At 39.1% G+C, this 18,307-nt stretch overlaps 1 long non-coding RNA gene across 1 annotated transcript; it reads left to right on the top strand.

Annotated features, from left to right (window-relative positions):
* Positions 1-7,298: 7,298 nt before the first annotated feature.
* Positions 7,299-17,431, top strand: LOC127143477 (uncharacterized). Its single transcript, XR_007814926.1, has 5 exons — positions 7,299-7,408; positions 10,782-10,852; positions 11,398-11,485; positions 12,568-12,678; positions 16,894-17,431. It is a non-coding gene; the product is annotated as an uncharacterized LOC127143477 (long non-coding RNA).
* The last annotated feature ends 876 nt before the right edge of the window (positions 17,432-18,307 follow it).

Below are 18,307 nucleotides of genomic sequence, written 5' to 3'. Positions count from 1 at the left end.
GTAGTCTTCTTTGTGAAAGCCTGGCACCAAATGTAACTTGGTGACAGCAGCACAAGAGCATTTAGCCACAGCCTTAAAAGCACACTGACCATTGTGTCGAAAACCACAGTGATAAGGACCAAAGCCAGGGGTCCAGTCAACACAGATTAGGTTTATCAACACAAAGTAATCTCTTCCTAACAGCTCTTGTGCTGGTATTATTTCTACAACACATTGTGCTTCCATCCATGCGGGGGTGACATTCCTGACAAGGTGAAAGACGTTACTGCTGGCTCATGGTCAAGAAAATGAACAGCCGCTTGCCAAGTATGGACAGCTGCATCATATTTCACCTCTATTTGGTTTATGTAGCTGTGTCTATGTGTGCTTGGACTATGCAGGCACCTCCACACACCCACATAGTGCTGGGAACTAAGCAGCTTTAAGGTCAAGATGTTTTCAATGTTTCAACGTTTTCATGTTCTCTGTTTAACACCACGTGACTGCCAAACACATGCCTATGAAAAATGTAAATGCAAAAACTTGAAGCTGGTATACTAAGAATTAAATTATTGTGCAAAAACTCTAAATGAACACAGCTTTCTTTACCTCAAGGTTTCTTCCACAACTCATTGTAAGTTTTGTCTTTGCAAAAGCTCCTTCGGGCTGTCTGATGTCAGCTCTCTCCTGACTGTCTGCAGAGGTGAATGAGGATTCCTTGGCAAGCATTCAGTCCATCTTCTCAGCACAGTGTCTGGAGCCTCAGACGTGGTGATTACACCCGGTGGAGTGCAGCCAGCCAATACAGCCTGACTTATTAGTTTCTTAACAAGGTGTTTTTAAGAGTTGGATCGGGACCATAAAAGAAACAGGAGAAACTGACAAATAAAAATTGGCGTCCAGTGTGATATTGCTATATTCCTTTAGTAGGATTAATTCTACAGGCAGATACAGATAAACGGACATAATAGCCATGTGATATAATACTACATTACACTATAATACTTTGAATTTCTGTAAGTGTACATTATACTCAGCTTCTTTGCCTTTTTGTGAGGTATGACTGGACAAAATACTATGAACACCTTAAAATACTCATGTAATGTAATCTAACAACACCACATCTACAAAACAGGAATACACCTACAGTTGTTTCAAAATGATTTGAAAATTATAAATTTCACATGAGATAATAGGTCCAAAAAGATATTATTTGTAGTGTAGCTGCTGAATCAGAATCACTTTATTGCGTTTATTCATTAATATCCTGAATACAGAACTTGAAAATCTTGCAGAAGGACTGCAAAATTTGGAGTGAGAGATCATTTTGGGGTCATGAACAGAATAAATGTTTGAAAGACAGCATCATCTTACTGTACTCAAATGCTCCTCTTAATTACTACACAGGTAGTGTGGCCTGTCATGAGTATTTGAAATTCATAAGTCCTAAAATGTGCACAAGCAACTGCTGCATCAGTGCTGCCAACGCTACATAAAAAAAGTGAGCACAAACAAAAACAAGGCGTAATATACACCTTTGCATGAAGGTATACAAATGCATTTTTCTCTTCTGCATCAGTACACCATGCCTCATGTTAAAAATTTGCATGGGTACATTTTGTCACACACGTGACGGTAAAAAAAACAAAAAAACAACACACATGATGTTACATGCAGGGTGAACCTCATCTTCTATGAAAGATCGAAGTTTTGCTGGCTGATGTGCTTCATCCCTGACTTGCTATTATTAAATATTGAATCCACTACAAAAGAAGAAAAAAAAAACATGTGTGGGTGAGTGTTGCCTTCAACTAATTCCATCACAATGAGACAGCCTTCATTTAGCTGAGTCATGTTGTAGACTCTGGCGCCCCCCTCATTCCTTTATTCTACAGAGATCTGTTCAGTGAGGCTGCATAAATATGTTCTGACAGGGACACTATGAATATTTTAGGTATCTGGGCCTAGCAGTAACACGTGGCTGGTACTGCTGTGTCGACAGAGATGGAAGCAAGCAGGCGGTTTCAGTCTTGACATCAAAAATTCAGAAGAACAGCACTGCAGTGTTTAGAAACTTTTCCACATGATAATTTACTTTTAAAGGAAATGTAAGGGATGGCCTTAACAGCTATTTGTTGATTTCTTAAGCATAGATCTGGCACCACAAAGTTTGTCCTTGTTAGTCTGCATTAAGTTAATGTAGTGGAAAATATTTCATTCATTATACTGACTTATTTGACTAATATCCCCTCACTTCTATTGCACTTCATTCTCAGACTGTTCCCAATGTGTTAAATGCAGTAATTAGTGCATCAAAACTGTGCCTGTCAGTCATTTAACTGGACAGGACTGGAAGTTTTGTTGCTATCATCAACCTCCCTACCCCTCACCCCTTCCACTGAAAATGGGAACACTGCCACGTGAGTGTGGAGTTACATAGTCCTCTGATAAGGCTCTGATAAACTGTGAAACTCATGAAGTCAACCTTCTTGTGACTAGGCCAATGACACTGATGAAACAGAGGCAGAGGATTTTCAGTGTGGCCAGCTGATAGGTAAAGGAAAGGACATGTCCCTTCAGTTTTAATGGAATCCAATGGAAATGGAAAGTTGTAGCCTACTTTGTGATCTGTGATTCTCTGCAACAGACAGAGAATCTGGATTATTTCCCAAGAATCCAGTCTGTAGTGCTTTCTTAGCAATGAAATGTGTTGTTTTGGCTTGACAGTTTAGTTAATACTTAAAAATGTACAACACTCCTTCCTAATTGAAGAATAAACCCTTTAATTTGTGATGTTGCATACACTGGTCCATAGACAATGACGGAGATACAAGCTTTTCTCTCTTGCAGTTAAGTTATGTTTTCAGTCTGACTTAGACATCAGTATACAAGCAAATCTTCAGCTCAGTCAAATCTCAGTCTCAATAAATGTTCTATCTTATCCCCAGTAAATGTCACAGAGTCCTAATGCAATTACTTGTCATGTCATTGAAGCAATCAAGTCAACAGGTAGCTCACACAAAGGTGCATATATGTGATTAACCCTGACTGTGATTGGACTGTTGAGAAACACTTTCATTTCAACCAGTCAAGCGTAGCCACGTCAGCTTGTGAATGAGACTCAGATAGTATGGAGTGATGTGTACTTTCAAATTAACACCACATTTAGCTTAAAAAACAAAAACCTGTTAAAAACTTTTTAAACAAGCATTATAGTGACATTTATGCTTTTTAAAGGTACATAGAGCTAAATGTGCAACATAATTTGAAAATGCACTCTTTTGCAATCTACAACCCGTGAAACAATGTGACAATGTGAGCTATCAGTTACGGTTAGATAATAAGTTACGGCGAACACCTTCTGGTGTAACTGATAACTGTGACTGTGCAGGCCCACAAAGCCTCAGTGTAGTCAAACACCCTCTCTAGTCTTTCCCACAGATCTCTGCCAGGCTCTCCTCCAGTCCCCACAGGAGGAAGAGTCACAAGAGAGTCACAAGAGTCTGGCTCTCTGTCCCATGTTATGTACACAAAACCCTTCTCATAGCTCAGTGTGGTACCAGGGGCTCTCACTTTTCAAACCCTCCACCCTCCTGTGGTCTGTCCTGTGCGTAGTAAGTGGGTCAGTCGAGTGAGAATAGAACACACACATGCATACACAGGCTCAGTTTTGTTGGAATCAGACTTGATTAGCTGTGAACACAGCTGCCATCTTGTTACATTGATCTCCCTGGAGGGCACACTGTTTTCTAGTTAATATACTAGGTGCTCTAATTAACTCAGAAACAACAGTGTGTGTGTGTGTTTTGATTAAAGCACTGCATTACGCACGCTCTCTCTTTTCTCTCTCTGTTCAACCATCTGACAGTTGACAGATTCATGGAAGTATCCATGTTACCTAGAGTCCTACACATTTCAAAAACTGCACTAAATTTCAACTCTATTTTTACAATTCTCACAGTTGATATTTGTTTGCACAGGGCTTTCAGAGTAGAAAAAAACAGCCAAGAGTCCCTCATTAACGCATCTTGAGACACTCGCATGCAACTGTGGCATGTTAGTCTTTAGAGTTTCACAGGTCACACTCCTTGAATGCTACTTGCATCATGTACTGATGCCCTCTGACCTCTATGATATAACAAGACAAGTCTGCTTGAGTTACCTTAAACATACATGAAGCATGACTACACAGTAGTATAGTATATTATCCTTAACAAAATAATATCTAGCTCAGTGTTAAACAAATATGTTTAACTTTAGCAAATCTCTGGAATTAAGACAATTTTAACAATGCACAATGCACTTAATGCATAAAGCACAATGAGACAGGACAAATGTGTGAGCAAAAGCATGATGGCCGCTTTAAATAGCTCAGAAGGTTCTTCTCTCACCTGTTTTTTTTTTTGTTCCAAGAGAGTCCAGGTTTGCTCTGGAAATGTCAAGAAGTCAATCAACAAAGCTTTCAGCTCCAAGGCAGCTATTTAAGCAACAGGAGGATCAATAGCTGGGTCACTTCAATGATAAATGACCTTAAAGAATATCATATCAACATCTAATAATTGATTGATGCAATTGTTGTGAAAGAAACCTGTGTGCAGATGTGAGCAGGAGTGTGTGTGTGTGTGTGTGTGTGTGTGCAAATGATCGGCTGTTACGTAAACGATTAAGATGACACATGATCGTTCATACTGTTCACGCTGGTGACCTCAGATGGCACCAGTTTAAAAACATGCAAATCTGTAGACTTACATGTGACACTGTGTTTGGTCTCAGATAATTCCAATCACTGGCTGCTCCAATCTCTTTTCTCTGTTCCTCTCTGTCTCCGTCTCGCTCATCTCTCTCTTTTAATCCCTCTGTTTTAGCCTGTGATTCTTCCCTTTTCTCCTTTTGTGAATAAGGCCAGTGCCTGAAGCGTTGAAACCTTGTTAGATGTGCATTTCTTTAAAACACGTAAATAACATCAGTCATCCTTTTTATATCACTAGCCAGTGTTTTAATCTGATGTCGTCTCTCTCATTGAGCTCTCATTCCCATGTTAACACAGGATTATCTCAGCTGAACTCATAAAACCTCATACATATTACACAGAGCCAGAAGCAAGCATTGCTGTGATCCAGGGAATTTCACAAGAAATAACATGAAATAAAGAAAAAGCTCAACATCAGTATCAGAGACATCACATGGAAGCCCCGGGTCAATACTGGAGGAGAAAATGCGACATATCATCTAAAAGCACATGTTTACAACCACACATTAATCCGTGTATATGAATTATTTATAATAAAATCCACATCACAGGACTGCAACTCTCTGTATTCCCATGCATGGCAGATTCCTCTGGGTGTTGTGTTTACCTCAGGATGAGTAGTGAGGAGTGGAGCAAGGACATAAAAACACAAAATAGAGAGACAAACATAACAGCTCCCCTCTTCTTAAAATGGGACTATTACTCTAATCCAACCTTAAGGCTCTCATCATCTCTGGGCCTTTTCCCTCTTTGTGTAAACTGTTTTTACAGTTATCTCAGTTTAATGCATTATTTGTTGGTTTTGATATTTATTAAAAGGTCTGAGCTGTACTGTGATGTGCTGAATTGAGCTAGCCACCCAGTCTAGTGTTGTTTAATTCCTTTGTGTCTTTCTTAACGAGAATTTAATATCTCACAGCTTTCCTCTTAATGTACTTCACCCATGGTGACAGTAGGGTGCTGAGAAAGGCTGCTAGCAATGCCTAATTAGTTGTGTACCAGTGGCCAGCTCATCACACTGTGAATTCCGTAATGAGCTAGTTAGCAGAATATCCCCTCGGAGGAATAGTACAATGATACACATTAGTGTTGTGCACTGCTGGCAATGATAGCCTAGAAACCTGGTTTTGAGGCCATTGTAAATGGACAGCTTTATCAGCATCAGTCAACTGTTTCATCATATTTTAGCATGATAGCCCTCCTCTGTTTCACTGATTATGAGTGTTTATCAGTCTTTGCCTCAAAAACTTGTTCAGCCTGTACAGTAAGACACAGGCATATAGATTTCCCTGTGGTGGAATAATGATGATAAAGTAAACATGCAGTGAGAGAGTTTGGATTGCCACTGCATACACAGTTAATCATTATTCTCTTCACACTCTGTATTGTTCAAAGGGAATTTTCCACTTGTTTAAGTGAGCAGCTTCCCCAGAGTGCCAACAACCAGAGCTTAAAGCAGAGCTGCTGATGTTACAAAAGGGTTTTTTTTCTGTGTCTGACCTGCTGAGGGGGTTATCCCTGAACCAGGGGGACATAAAATGTGACCTAGATAATATCATAGGTTCAAACTTCAATAGGTTAAGACATGCACACACAAATCAAGCAAATGTTGTGTACACATTCACATAGGCAAACATACACAGTCACACACCTCTATAGGCACACAGTGGCTCTTGGCTATCAGTAACATTCTCTGTAAGTGGTTTAACTTTTAACCAGTGCCCTTCCAGAGAGGAGGTCTTACCCACTTTGACCCCAGTTTAGTTATAACTGGACTCACTGGCAATTCACACTGCCAGCGTCTCAGAGGCAGTAGTACATTATTAATCCTAGAGAGGAAATTGCTTCATACATAAACAGATTGACTGTAGTACATAGTGTACACAGTAAATTTTTACAATCTAATCACTCTGATTAAAGTTGTATTTAAGTGCTGTTGTACCTGATATTCATCCCAACTGTCTGGGTCAAGGAGCTTAACTCAGAATTAATCAAAGATGCCACAATAAACTGGAACATTTCAGATTTTGTGCTGATTCACAGACAGAACAACTGGATGCACAGCTGCAATTCTAAGAAATGTCAAGAGCCTCAGAATTGTGTGGCTGTGAGGGACTGAGCTAGAAGGCATGAGGAGTCACAGGTAGATGTTAAAAAATTATGGCTTTATTTATCCCAAAAATTTAATGAGTTTACAAAAACTCAAGCACTAAAGTTCTGAGCCCATAAGAGGCAAAATGAACAGATTTCAGGCTGTGATAGCAAAATAATTCACCAATCCAAACACCCTAACAAAACTCAACTGTCCTCACAAACAGAAAACAGAGGGGGCATATATACTAGCTGATCAGACCAGTTACGCACATTAGGGATAACATAAAACACAACACACAACACACCAACTGGTTATAAAAGAAATAACACAGGACAGTTAGTCTGTGACACTAAAATATGCATACTACTAACTAAAGTATCCAGATGAACTTAAATCTGAAGAAAATGCACAAAATATCTAGACCAAATATCCCCTGTCCCCTTCAGTGTGGTGGGCACTTGGTACAGCCTGATTGGGACTTCCTGTATTTAGGCCACTGCTTCCTGGGGCCAATCCTTTTGCCCAAGCCCTAGCCAGATGTCCCTAGCCATGGAACCAAGGAGCCCCCCCCCGACCCAGTACTGGTAAAACAGAAAGAAAACAACATAAGATAAATAAACTTAACTTAATGTAGAATATACAAAAGTTAACTAAATGTTCTACACATAGAACTAATGTACTTTCAACAAATTAAAATAAATGAAGAGTATGTTACATGGAATTGAGGGCGATGTTGTCATTTATGTATATGTGCAAGATTAGTGTCAAACAATGTCAAAATCTAAGAAATTAAGGTGAATCAGTGCATGGGGGCTACCAGCCTATTGTGGCTGTGAGGCTGTGAGCCTTCACAGGGTCAGAATTAGTAGGTCTGCATATTTGCACTAATGTATTTTCTGGGGCATATGACCTGGTTTCTGTAGTGTATACACCTGTCCCTTTAAGGTGAACTGGGCCTGTGGATTTTGAAAAGGGGAAATTGGTCTCCAAAAATTGTATATGTACGGTTGTGTAGAGGCTAAATTATGTTTGTTAATGTGGGCTGTTTCATGGTGTCTGAGTTTGCAATTCATCAACCAAATGCTGCCAAATTCTTGGTTTTCTGCATGGTAATATGCACCTTTATTTGTTGACAACTTGCCTCTTGGAAGTTAAATGAACTTTTGTGCTTCTGATCTACGCTCAACTTCAGTCTGTGTTTGTGAAAGCAAATAGGAGATTAATGAAGCAGACAGATGACTTTGGGTTATATACCCAAATGAGCAGTGCTGTAAGAGGAGAGGCCATGGCATTACAGTACAGTCATTTAGTTGTGGCAAAAGATTAGAGTGCTAATGCATGTTGATGGATACAGTATGTGGTGGCTGTCTGTCTTACTGTATGCATTACACACACACATTGTTATCAGACCTCTTTACTGCTGTGGGTAGTATGATTGAACAGTTTGTTTTGCATTGTGTAAAAGACATGTAGAAGCAAAAGCTGGGATTGATGTTTCCTGTTTACATTCAGTAGCCCAAACAGAGATAGAGACAGTGGCCTTGTACTGCTCAAGTACAAGGCGAAGGCTCTGCTCATTCAAGCACATATGGATGAAACCATGTGCTTATCTTGTGGAAAATTTGCTGATTTATGCTGCAATGTTATTCAAGCAGCTTCTGTTTTTATCATCTTTGTTGTCTGTGTGATGTGTTTTGTTGTGGCACCAACAGTAAATGTCAGCAGGCATGTGTCGCTGTGGCAGACCATAATATTTACTTTAGGAACTGGATCATAAGAAACCCATGGCTGTTTCGCTCTATGTAACAGTGACAATACATAATTGAGCATAGTACAATAACACATGATACTGTATTTATTTATTTAAGAAAATCTAATATTTATGAATAATTATATAAAATCTGCACAATGTTATATAACAAATAGTGCATTATGTAATGTATGATAATTATATTTTTAGCATTTATGACTAAAAACCTTTCATCAGCAAATAAGTTGGCTTCATGGTTCAATGTTGTTCCCTTCAAACTGTCAAAAATGATAATTATACTGTATATGTCAAACACCTTCATCTAAATATACCTGTTATGTATCTTAAATACCTGAAAAGCACAGTTGACATTACAGCCAAATAATGTAATGTATTTTTTTATTACATGATGGTGAGCAGTAAAAAGTGCAAGAATAAGTCAAAAAGTTAGAGCTGAAGATGGCAAAGGAAATAAAGTGCAGTGGTGAGATGACAACAGAGATGCTTCTTGAGATGAATATACAGCCTTTTTTGTGGATGCATTAATAATGCAACTGCTTCGGATGGAGTGGTTTCCTTAAAAATAGTCCTGTATTATGGCTCAGCTCCACGTACATCTTGTATTTTTCTCAATGTCACATTCCAGCGGTGTTGATATTTTGACCACGATCCTGTGTTTTGTGCAAAAACAATCACTTACTTTCTAGAATACCCTGTTTGGCCTTCCTAAAGGTCTCATCATGCTGTCTTTATGTTTTTTTCTACCTGGCATTTCCGTTTTGTTTCTGACAGTGACAGTGAGGAGAGACAGGAAATGCAGGGGAGAGTGTCCCCAGGCTGTTTTCATGTTAGATTGATTGGGGAGATCGCTGAGGCAGAGAGATTGATGGGGGACGTACTGACACTGATGTACAAGTCAGATAAGTAAGTTTACTTCAGTTGTGACAGATTAATGATAAGAGCAAAAAATAGTGTAGGGTAGTGATGAGAAATGTACACGAAATGGATGGATAATCTGTAATTTTTGTGCTTCTTCTATCACATGACCTGCAGCATAGAGAACATGCTATGTACACACTTGGCCAGCTCAAAAATAAACCCTTACCTTTCACTGATGACCAAGGTCACTGAGCTGATACACAGTAAAGCTCTGCTTACCTGGAAGGGGAGGCTGAATATACAGGCACCACTGCATGAATGTTACTGTTGCAGCACAGTCCGCCCAGTGTGCTTTGTGCTATTTCAGGAATGATTTTTGTATTTAGAAAAGCCATAACAAAACAGCAGATGTCATGCTGCATTCAATCTGTCATACTGACCCGTATACACACAACACATATAGTAAATACACATGCATGCACATATGGCAGCAGCACCCACTCTGATCTCTGATTAGGAAAACCTGCACTGACCTTGTCGATACACCTCTCCCCACATATAAATCTGCTCACTTGCCAACATCCCTGCGTTACCATGGTGAAGTATATTAGTAACCTGAAACCCATACACGTGAGTTTCTGTGGCAGCACTGAGGTAGACAGTGTTGGAAAATAAATTTGTCTGTCAAATACAGTATGATGTCCACATATTTTGCAGCATGTATGATTGTCTTGTTTTGTTTAAGTATGTAGGATGGATGTGGAGCACCGTGGTAGAAAATATCAAGGACTATATAATTTATGCCAGGCATTAGAACTCATCTAGATCAAAGACAGTAAGCTCATTTCGATAAAAATGATGATTCACGACACAGGTTCTGTGTCCCTCTAAAACAGGAATTTCAACTCTAACAGGTCTTTTTTCAGGGCACACATTTTGACTGGTCATAGTAGGAAATGTGCAGGTGTTACAAATAAAATCAACATTGGGTCTGTTCTGTTCAAGGACATTAGAGTGACAGTGAGCCAACACGCACAGTATCAGAGCCACAAAACCAAAGCAGCTAAACAGACTTTAGCCATCGTTAACTTTATCATTTGCACCTGTGTGCTTTTCCTACGTTAGCCAGTCTTCCCTGAAGAAATGTTTTCATGTTTTTATGCAAATGAAAGGATATGATTTCATGATGCTATGTTGGGACTTTACTGTCAGATGTCAACAAGGTGACACACATAGCTGTACCATGTTAATATTAAACTATTTAAGTACTTTTTAAAGCCCCCATGCTAGTTTTCTATTAACTTTCTGATTTTTTTTTTATGATACAGCTGACAAAACAGTCCAGAGCAGCTTATCTTTGACCAGAGTTAATGGTTTCCTCAAGGAAAATCACAAGGAGGTAAGGTAATTTGAAAACACAAGTGAAATATCCTGAAGCAGTGTCCTTCACATTTTTTTTCCTCCAAACCAACTGGGTTCAAACTGTAACTGACAACATCTAAGCTAAGCTAAACAAGCTAGTTTCGACAGTAGCAGTGTCACAACGCTAGCAGAGGCTAGCAGAGGCAGCTAGCTAATGTATCTGGTTTTTAAAGACTATAACTACACTTATGAAGAAAAGTCTGTTTTTAATTTTAATACTTAAAGGAACTCAGCTGATTTGGAGACATTAGCTAACAGCTAATAGCTAGCGTTAACCTTTGGTTTACTCCTTTTGTAGGTAATTTGGTCACTAGCTCTACTCATCTGAAATATATGAGATATGTTGTTGTGACCATTAGCTAATTAGCTAAATATTTTCCACACTACTGTTTCTGTGTTCACTGTACCCAGTCTTTTCCATTTGTCTCAACATGTATGGTTCCAACTGACTAATATGACAGATGAATACAATTTTTTGAATTTGTATTGTATCTCAGTTGCTGCTATGTGGTTTTCATGTAGGTTTTAATTGAATCTAGAGGCCTGTTCCACCAGTGTTGATGCTCCTTCACAAAAGAGTCTATGGTGGATATCGTCAACCCTAGTTGAGGTATGCAAGGACCCTAAAACATTTCTATCATTTCCTCTTTTAATGTGCATTACTGTCTTTTTTTTCTTTGTGAATGTGTATGGTTTTCGTGAAATGTTGCTCATAGTTTCACAAAAAATTAGTACAATTCCAATATACACTGTAGAGCATAAAAATCCTCACAAAGTAATTCAGTTATTACTACAAAATGGCAAACAGAATAAATTACATACTTTGCACAGGGCAACACTTGTGTTAAAAGACTATATGGAAATATGCGGTGGGAACTCACATGCTAACCAGAGGAATGGAACACTTCCTGACCTTGCTCAACTCAAATCAAAAACACAATGATTTTAGTGGAGGATCTAATCAGCTAAAAATGATTAAAATGTACTAAAAACACAAGACTTGTAGCATGAAGCATATTTATTATGCTTCTCTTCAGCTGCAAAAAGGCAGTATTTTCAAACATGCAGACTTAGCATTCTTCCATGCTCTTATGTAAGATAAACATCCACGAGTCAGCTTCCTCAAGGCCATGGGAAGTGAGACTTAGTGATGAAACTTGTTATTTTCTGATTGGTGCTTCTTTGTGTGGGGGGACAGTTTCAAGACACAATGTCCCTCAACACACAAATGTGCTTGTACCTACAGTAAGCCTTCTGCACACACAGATGTCTTTATATGACAAGAAAACTGTGGGCAGTGAAAGACTTAATTGTCAGAGAATCAGCTGTGATTATAGCAGGGTGATGTTTTGAGAAACCAATTGAATGGGAAGATACAAAGTCTTCTTTCCCATAATACCCTAGTGTGTGTCTACTTCTTGTTTTGTATCTTGTGTGTGTGTGTGTGTATGAACAGGGGCTGCTTACATGCAGGTGTGTGGGTTTATGTGAAAAAGGAAGAGACAAAGTGATTGTCAACCAGACTGAGAAAGACACACACTTATTTGTTGTACACGTCCACCCACCCTCCGTCTCCTTTTTCTCTAAGCCATTGCTTAAACTTTCTAATTTTATTATTTATGGCACAATTCATTGTTGTCATTACTGGACAGCACGATCTTCCATTGTTCTTCTGTTCCTTGACTTCCACAGAAACACTCAATTATGCACTCACTCATGCTAAGATGGAAAAAAAGAAGGAAGACACGGAAAGGAGATGTTCAAGACAGAAAAGGAAAAAACTGAGTGATATCGGCAACAAGGGTAAGGACTCAAGGAAAGTAACAAGGAAAAATCAGACAGCTCAGCACTTTTCTCTTCTCTGTTGTCTACTGCATACAGATTGACAGACAGACAGTAGCCATTTGCCACAGTTTGACTGGTTCATTCAGCAGAGTAGTAAAAAAAGGGAAGCTGTAATTACTCACATAGGTCAAGTCATATGAGTGACCCAAGTTCCTCTTCAAAGACGTAAATGTTAAAGTAGTATGTAACACAGACAATATCATATCCTCCTAACAGCCTTGTATCAATTTCTGCTGTGGGATAAAAAAAAAAAAAATCCACTTTACCCAGGAAGCAGCAGTGACTGAGCATCCTCAGTTTACCAAGCTTAGCTATTGGTTATTATTTAATTAGTCAACCCAATGCCAAACACCTTACATAATTTTAAAAACTACAGGTGGGTCATACCACAACACCAAATTTACAAATATGAATATAATCAGGTGATGACTGCATATATGTAAACAACAGCAGCAGAGAAGCAGGGCGTGTATGTACATATGTTCATGTGCCCAGAACGTGATCTAATGTGGGATGGATCCATTCTTGTGTTATCACGCCTATAGATACTGGTGTTAATCCTCAAAATAAGAATCAGTAGAGATTGTACTCTTATTTGTGCACCCCTATCAAGGCCACAAGGAAGTTTATAAGGAAATATGTTTCCCTTTATACATTCCTAAAATATTTTCCAAATATTTAAAAGATTTAAAACCATGAATAACAACTTTAGGTATTTGCAGAGGATGATAAATATTCACCATAGATTGGTAGCCCTTGAGTATTGACTTACACACATTATGTGCTAAAAATGCTACATGTTGTTTCTGTGGTAATGCAGTTGTAGAAATAGAATCATGTGAGTAAATAGCTGCGTAAAACCCAATCCCAGCTCACAATGGGCAAGAGGCGGGGCATGCCCTGGACAGGCTGCCAGGCTATCACAGGGCTATCTAATATATTTGTTCATATAATCATGTACAGTAACTGACTTAATCTTGCTATTATGTCACTCTGCCTGTTTGTGAAAGTGCTATAATTGTTACCATGGCAACCAAGGCAGTCTCAGTGCAGTGAACTGGGACAAACAGGTGCATTTTCAAAAGTAAATGAGCCATTGGAAATTACTGTAGGTCACAAGTCTTGTCCTTGCTGCAGTTTACTCTTATTCTCACACTCTGCACGTTGTGCTTGCCCTTATTCTCCGTTTCTCCCTTTCACTTTCTGACACGCCCATACCCTCACATGCACACATACACGTATGCACACTGTCCTTGTAGAGTCTGTGTTCCCAGTCAGTGAAAAACAAAGCCTGAATCACAGTTTGATTATGTGATCAGTATTAACAGTGGCTTTGAATGGAGGAATGTGCAAACCAAATGACACCAGATGCCAAAGTACAGAGAGAGACAGGGAAAGGTGCAAGGAACAATGAAATGAGATAGTAAGGCAGCAGTCTGGCCAGATCCAGTTAGATCTGAGTCTGACAGATGGAGAAGCTTCTTTCCTCATCTGTCTTTTCCATTATCGCCTGACTTAAAATGAAGAATGATTTTCAGAAGTCAGTCAGGCAGATGTTCAGATATTCTCATAGTGTAAGGTCTGCAGTATTTTTGCTTTAAAGTTACAGAAGCCATGTGCTCTTTGCAGTGTAACAGTTCCACTGAATTTAACTTTCACTTCTTTTCCTTTTTTCTTGACACATTTATCTGCTGTTCTCTCCTTCTTTTCCTTCTTTCACTCATTTTTCATGACTTACAAACTCCAGATAAAAATAGCCAAGGAACAAAGAAATCTTTTCATCTCTGTTTGTTTGTGGCTGATGTCTGAGAGAGAGAGGGAATGAGACATTGAGAAAATGGGGGCAATTGTTTGTGCACACAAATGCTGGTATTCACGTGGTTACCCCTGTCTATACTGTATAGTGTGTGTTTATGAAAGCAAGGGACACATAGTGGGAAAGAGAGATAAAAGAAAGAAAGGATAGGAATTACAAAGGGTACGTTGGTGTGCATATGCACAACCACTGAGCCTCATTGGCTAGATGAGTTATGTTCACGACAAAAGAGGGACTTTAGTGAGATGAGAGGCAGTAAGTCCTGGGATTAGGTCTGTTGGGCAACAGAGCACCAGGCCCCAGGGCGGGCTTTCTGGTTGGCTTACTGGAGGGATGGAGCACATGTGTCATGTGGATCTTGTTTGGTAGACAGAGGGGCTGGTGTTTGTGTGCCTGTCCTGTGAGTCTGCACTCTGCAGCCAGTAATTTGTACTTTACAAGCTATAGAGAACTACAACACAGGCAGAAACACACACACACACACGAACCAGCACCTTCTTGTCCATTTCCCATCTGAGGTATTTTTGAGAATAATCAAGAGAGAGAGAGAGAGAGAGTGAAAAAGAGGGCTGCTAGAAGAAGTGGAGGCAGGAGAAGGTTATTGGTGTAAAACTATGTTGTGACCCAACTTTCTCACTCTTTCCTTCCTGTCATTACTTTAGCTCTCTTCCCCCTTAAAGGCTCTTTGTGTCTCTATGGTTCACAGAGAGAAAATACTCAATTTAAAACTTCTCTTTCTTTGTCAAACTATGCACGGCTGTTTAGTATGTAGAATTAAATGTTGCTCTCTCATTGAGATCTCCTCCTTTCCTTCATGATTCCATGACTTTGTCTTTCATGCCAGTACATTATATTCATTTTGCAGCCACCACGTCATTTCATATTTGATAACAAAGAGGGAAAAAGTCTGCAAAGTCTGATTTTTAACTTTTAGGTGTGCCTGGTGGTCAAAAGGCATATGCATATATTTGAAAAATAATCTGCAAGTGCCTTGTAGCTGGTTGATGTTAGATCTCTGCTATGCCGTCCTTCCTAGTCTGAAGAAATAATGAAATCCTCAGGGAAAGTGAATTGCCAACTGTTCTTTGGAGAGAGAGAGAGAGAGGGATAGAGAGAGAGAGAGAGAGAGAGACTTTCTCTTCTCTCCTTTATTTCACTATTTTTGTCACAGTGCAGAGACTGTATTGCACATGCCATCCATTTACCTGCACATGCTCAAATCTGTGTCATACCTCTGTGTTAGTCATTGAAGACACTGCTATCTTTCTGAAACATGCGCTGCAGGATTTTCAAAACATTCCATTTTCACACACATTTCCTACTCTCCCCACTGTATTGTCTGAAAGTTACTGGAAGAGTGAGGGAGAAAGTTAGTTTAAAAACAGTTTGTGAAAGTTGGGTTGACGTTTGTTGTGCAATGGAAAAGGAAGTTACGCAACTTTAATGTCAAGTCCACTTGATTATTTGGTTTTGTCAGGTTTGGTAAATCTATGGAGCAACTGCCTCAGGCTCAGACATGTATATTCCCGCCAAGCCACCAACCCTTGCCAGAACCTAGAATAACCAAACTGGCTGCCAAAACCAGTCATGTAGCATTTTGGCTTTTTGTGCAAAAGAAATAAAAGAAGGCTGTTTTCCACCAGAACCCGCATTAATGGACACAGGAGGGAATGATTTTTGTTTTAAGACATGATTTTTTGTTCTTAAAACCTAGTAAAGTAAAAGAAGGTATTACTCATGGAATCGCAGTCATATTAATTATGTTGTATATTTCCAGAAAGTTACACCAAAACCAGTCAAACAAGACTAATATGTCATTGACACAAGATATGGAGCTTGTACAACGACTGATACAAGTCAATCACTCATTTATTTTCTTTGGATTAGGGCTGTGTTTGTCTTGATGGTTGCCTTGAAACAATGCTGTGTTAGTGTACACATCCTGTTGGGACAAACTCTTCAAGCTCTACTGTAGTAGTCATAATGTAAATCTATTAGGTGCAGCAATTTCTCATTTTCAAATCAAAACTTAATTTTCTATTCCAATTGAGTATGATGCTAACAGTTAAACTAAATGCCTCACTGTAGTAATGAATGATTGATTATGCTATCTCTTTAATCATTTACACTTTTATAGTCAAAAGATCATAAGGGTTTATTTGAATGTTTACCTGCTGAACTGGGTTGTGATGTGGAAACAACTGTGCCAGCTCCTACTGAACACAAACAATCTTCAGCTCTGTTTGCTCACACTTCACTTCACTTAAGCAGAACTCTATCTCCTGCACACCCTGAAAACAAGCTATATCATGTGTGAGAGAGTAGATACACTCATACAGATCTTTATATGCTTCCAGCTCTGGCACCGATTTCATCTACCTCTCCACCTTATTCCAGAGGAAGCACACAGGACTGTGCCATCACAGTATTTCAACATATCTGCTGCTGCAGATTGCTTTGAGATGAGTCAATCATTTTGCTAACCTGCCCACACAGTAGAAAGGAATGACAGTTGTATATATAATAGGATGTGAAATTAGTGTGTGAGAGTGTGAGTGAGTGCATCAACAATCCCTTTATTATTTTTTCTCTGTATGAGCTTGTAGGAACAGGATGTACCTTTGACTCCTGTTATTTCAGCTTGGAAAAGACATGATTTATTTAAATGTGTTGTGTAATCACTGCTTGCTTGCTGTGTAGATTTGCCATGGTGCATTTTCAAGAAGCTTTAGCCTCCCTATTTGTTTGCCATGCAAAATTCTCATCAGCAGATGCACACGTCCCACATCATTTGAGTGAGTCTTGGTTAGTGAGGTTTGGATTCTTATTTGAATGTTTCCATGTAACTTTCCATCCACATCCTCCAGTAAAGCCAAAAAAGACAATTCATTTCACAAAGTTTTTGAACACCTCCATTTTTCCAGTTATTACTGAAATTTACGTAATATAATGTCTCAGTGTACTCTGAAATTAATGTGTGAAAGAAAGAATTGATAAAGTTTAAAAAAAGGAATCGTGGAATCTTTCATCTTAATTTTAATCAAATGTTTTGCCTCATTCAGCAGCTGAATACACTTTTGGCTGTCTACAATGGAAATGAAACACTGTTTGGAAAGTTTGTTCCAACACTGTTGCAGAGGTTCCCAGAAATGTGTTGCACTTGTAGGTTGTTTTGCTCTCTTGTGTCCAGTTCATCCTAAAAAAAAAGCTTGATGGGGTCTAAGTCTGGAAACTGTGCTGGTCTTACATCATGTGAGATCACTGTCTAATTCTTCCCTTCGAATGTTTTGGGTTATTATCTTGTTGTAGGATGAACCCCTGACCAGCCAGCCTGTCTTCCTTTTTTACTTGCCTTTTCCTTACTGCTCAGATTGCCATGTACAGTACTACTTCCTGCAGTTACAGGATTATCCAAATAATGCATCATAGGGTGTAGTAACACAGTTTGCGCCAACTCTGTCTTTTTACAGACAGAGGGTTTTTAAGTAATCAACAAAGGTTGGGGTTGTGGCAGTAATTTTCAGATGTTCTCTAAACCTTTATTTGTCTGTAATTTTCACAGTCTCTATGCTCAAATCCATTTTTGAGGTTCTGCAACAGCAGCACTACAGCAATCGATCCATGGAGAACTAGCCCCCCCTAGTGCCAAAATATGTCAATTGTTTGTTGTTTGCAGTGACTGAGGGGGGTGACAGAACAAACAAAGTCTGCACAGCAGTGGTGCTAAAAGTACTCAGATTCTTTGCTTAAGTAAAAGTACCAGCACATCGG

Source organism: Lates calcarifer, linkage group LG17, assembly GCF_001640805.2.
Source record: "Lates calcarifer isolate ASB-BC8 linkage group LG17, TLL_Latcal_v3, whole genome shotgun sequence".
In the NCBI taxonomy this organism is placed as follows: domain Eukaryota; kingdom Metazoa; phylum Chordata; class Actinopteri; family Centropomidae; genus Lates; species Lates calcarifer.
The sequence above is the reverse complement of the archived record's forward strand: the minus strand, read 5'-3'. Positions and strand labels throughout refer to the sequence as shown.